General features: G+C 43.0%; 1 non-coding gene across 1 annotated transcript; it reads right to left on the bottom strand.

The window, feature by feature from the left end:
• Nucleotides 1–2,885: 2,885 nt before the first annotated feature.
• On the bottom strand, nt 2,886–2,958 carry TRNAK-CUU. Its single transcript has one exon. It is a non-coding gene; the product is annotated as a tRNA-Lys (tRNA).
• Nucleotides 2,959–4,030: the final 1,072 nt, after the last annotated feature.

The raw sequence follows: 4,030 nt of genomic DNA, 5'->3' as shown, positions 1-4,030 counted from the left end.
GGCATAGACCTAGGATTTCAGTCTCTCAAGACACCAGAACTTGTCTCCTTTACACCAGGGATTCCTAGACCACGGTGCTTCCACAGTGTGATCTGAGATTCAAACAGCTGACATATTTAAAATGAGGCCAGTGTGTCCAAAATAAAGTCACACCTCTAAACTGCCCACCTTTTATGGATATGTGACTTTAGTGGTCTAAGTGTGGCTGGAAGCACAATTCGTATCGTTCCAGCTTACTGGAACATCTCTACCTGATCCCTTGTGGACGCCTGGTATAACTGATGCACACACTTTTGCAATTTTCACTGTATGTATATATTGAAAACCATTGCCACAGGTGCCACCTCTGGACACAGCCACCCACAGGCTGCTCACAGTGTATCTGTTGCCTCCACTCATGGAGATGGGGAGCGGGGTGCGATGTTGGACTTAAAGTTCCATTGGGAGCCGTTTGCTAAATTAAATGAATGGATCTCCTTTAGTAGAGCTTAGTGGTAGACAACAGAACAGAAATACAAATGGGAATAAATGTTCTATTCCTTGCTAGTAAAAGCAGTAACAATCAAGGGCATGCGTTCTGCTAAAGCTAAAACAATGGTGCGTTAGAAGACTCACAAGCTTGTTCTTACACCACCAGTTGGTTTTGACATGGTTACACTCAAAATATATTTGAAGTCAGAAACCCTATATCCATAAACAGTTATTCTCAATATATGTAAACCTAGGACATACTCAATTCTATTAGACAACAACCAAACTACATGAAGGTTTATTCTCACTTTACTGTTCAAACAGAGCATATTTTTGCCATGTTCAGTGGAGGAGATCACACATTACCAGTACTGCAGGCATTGCAGAATAACTTGCTATTCCTTTATGAGTGGGTGTATAGTAGCAATAAACTGATGTCTATTGTTGGCCCAAGATATGTTATTTAGCTCTCTGGGTTAAAGCCAAGTGACCAGCGAACTCATGAAGAATCTCATTAATAGTGAACATCTGTTGGTTGTCCCTAGGGTCACATCGTCTGCATCCATAGGGTTATCAGCTAGCTCTGTGCCATCTGGACATGCTGAGCCTGTTCTGGACTTACCCCTATTGCCTCTCTGGGCTTGTAGCCCTGCTTGACTTGGAAAAACTGTTACTACAACTCCAGTAGGGATACTATCAGGACTGAGCTTGTCCAAGTGCCCTGAAGCCAGTAGGCAACCCCAGTTGAAACAGGGCCTTCTCTCTATCCAACCCCCTCCCCCACCCTTTTAAATTCACTTCTGAGGGAGGTGAGTCAATGCCCCTCACTGCCCACACTTAGGACAAAGATTAAAACTGCCTCCTGGCCTTCATTTAGACACGCATGTACATTTTCCACGCCCGGACTGACCCTCTGCACAGTGTCTTCAGTAATGCTCATTTAGAATCAATTAAAATATTCATAGTATTAACAAACAAACAGTTAAGGAGCAGCCCACGACTGTGGCATTTGCAATGTATTAAGTTTAAACATTCTCAATAAAGGAAAATAAAACCCCAATCCATTCCAACTTGCTTTATGATTCATAGTAATTGCAAATAGAAGCAGTTAATATAATAGTCCAGCTGAGACCAGCAGGCTGAGTCTGTGTACCAGAGAGATGTACAATCGGGGAAGGTTGGTAGAAAATTTAAGCCCAGGTTAAGCAAATGCATTACTTTAATAACACAGAAAGACAACCTTTATAGGCATACAGAGGATAAAATAGATATTAGACTAGGATCTACAGAATAAGCAGTTTTAGCTGCAAGAATTGCCCAGATGTTATTTACTTTCCACTTAGGTTTTGTGTAAGCTGCAGCAGCCACTTTTATGTATGAAAGAGAATGACTATATTTGAAAATGGGCTTATTTGCCTATAAAGTGAAAAAGAATCTCCATTTCATAAGAATTTTTTTTTAGTTGCCTTGAATACCTGCAGCTCTTCTATCCCATATTTGCTCCGTTCTCTCCTCCAATTATCCTCTCCATTCTCCCTCACTCCCATTTGCCCTCCCCAACTCCCATCAGCCTATCCTCTCTTCCTCCAGTCCTTCCAATTATCCCTCCCTGTTCCTTCACCCCTTTCCCATCCCGCACTTAAAAACAGTAGTAGCAGCAAAGGGCAGTGCCTTCCACAGAGCCAGCATGGGCAGCCACAGTGGCACTTCAAGAGAGGGTGAGATCCCATGGATCTCCTGATGCCATCAACAGCACATGAGAACTGGAAATACTCTTCTGAATTACCTTCCCCATGCTTCTTTGCACATTTGAAGCAGCTTGCATCCTTTGACCCAATTACCAAATACTAACTAAGAGGATAACTAAGAGGAGAAGAAAAACAACCAATAAGGGCTAATAACATAGTCTGGGTAAAACAAATAAGCATGGGTGCAGCTTGCTTATTGCGGCGGCTACTACCCCTAACGAATCAAGCTAGATATTTCATTTGGATGCAGCTCCATCACTGCTCTCTACATTAAAGGTGGGGGTGGAAGGGAAATAGAACCAAGAGCTAAGAGAAACAGATAAGTATGAGAGAAAATATGTGTGAAGCTTGCTGGGCAGACTAGATGGGCCATTTGGTCTTCTTCTGCCGTCATTTCTATGTTTCTATGATAATATTTAAAGGCATTTAGCTGGATAATGCACACGTTATCTGGCTGAATAATACGTTTTCAATATCCCCAGTATTTATTTGGCTAACTTTTAGCTGGATAAGTAATGGGCATTTCAGGAGTGCTCCATGGCAGGGATGAATTAACCATGAAATGTACCTGGCTAACCACTATTAGGAGTTAACTGAATAAGATTTTTGGCTAACTCTAGCTATCCCCTGGAGTAGGTCTAAAGACATGTTAAATTAAATCTCCCTCACCCAACAGGGGGCTTGAACCCACAGTCCTGAGATTAAGAGTCTCATGCTCTACCCACTGAGCTAGTCAGGCTAAAGGTTGTTCATACATTTGGTTGCCAGAGGGAGAGGTAATTTGCCTTTAGCAAATCCCAAGTGGGAATTGAACCCTGGCTTAGAGCCTATTGCTCTGATCACTAGGCTACAACTCCACACCAGCAGGCTGCTACTGCAAGGCAAGCTGTTACTGCCATAGCAGGATTTGAACCCACGCAGGGAAACCCCAGGGGATTTTAAGTCCACTGCCTTAACCATACGGCCATGACAGCCTCAAATAATGCTCTACTCAGCTAAAACACATGAAAGACTAATCTCACCCTCCGTTTTCTTTCTGGTTCTTTTCTTTGTTGACCCAATAATTGATTTAAGGTTTTGGAAATATCTGCCCACTTAGTCATGCTTGTCACCTTGGCACCTTGGCACAAATGAAAAGTTTCCAAACGGGTGGGGCGTGGGCATGGCCTGGGTGGGGTATGGGTCTTCCAGGATTTTAACATGAAATTTGCACGCAAATACTTATGAACACCTACTTGCGCCAGGGTCCTCTGCTGTGTAACTTTACTTCTGCTATGGATGATGTGTAAGTAGTAAAACAAAAAAAATCTAGGCAGATTAGCAAGGCTTTAAAGGTCGGAGCTAATGGGCAAAGGGAGGCAAGTAAACCAGGGGGTTTTGGAAGACCTATCCCTGAACTGGGAATGAACTGGAAAAACAGCCAATGGCAGTGGGCACGGCTTTTAAAATCCCCCCACTTACGCGGTAGAAACGGAATTTGCGTGCATAGGTGCACGTCCACTTAAAATTGCATGCACATGTATGCGCGATCAGGCTACTATATAACATGCATGCATAAACGCACATATGTTATAAAATGACCGCGTCCCTGGGCGAAGGCTGCCATACGCATGCACATTTGTGCCCACATGCCGCATTGAAAGTTACCGTCCCTGATTGTACGCCCTCTGGGGATAAGGAGATACCCACAGTTTCTGAATGTAATCTGTTTTGAAGTTCCGAAAAGCGGACTATAAATCAAATAAATAAAAAAAACGTCACTGTAAACATTCTGTATCAGAAAATTCTGAACCAGCATCATCAGTGTACAT

This window comes from Rhinatrema bivittatum, chromosome 8, assembly GCF_901001135.1.
Source record: "Rhinatrema bivittatum chromosome 8, aRhiBiv1.1, whole genome shotgun sequence".
Taxonomy (NCBI): domain Eukaryota; kingdom Metazoa; phylum Chordata; class Amphibia; order Gymnophiona; family Rhinatrematidae; genus Rhinatrema; species Rhinatrema bivittatum.
The sequence above is the reverse complement of the archived record's forward strand: the minus strand, read 5'-3'. Positions and strand labels throughout refer to the sequence as shown.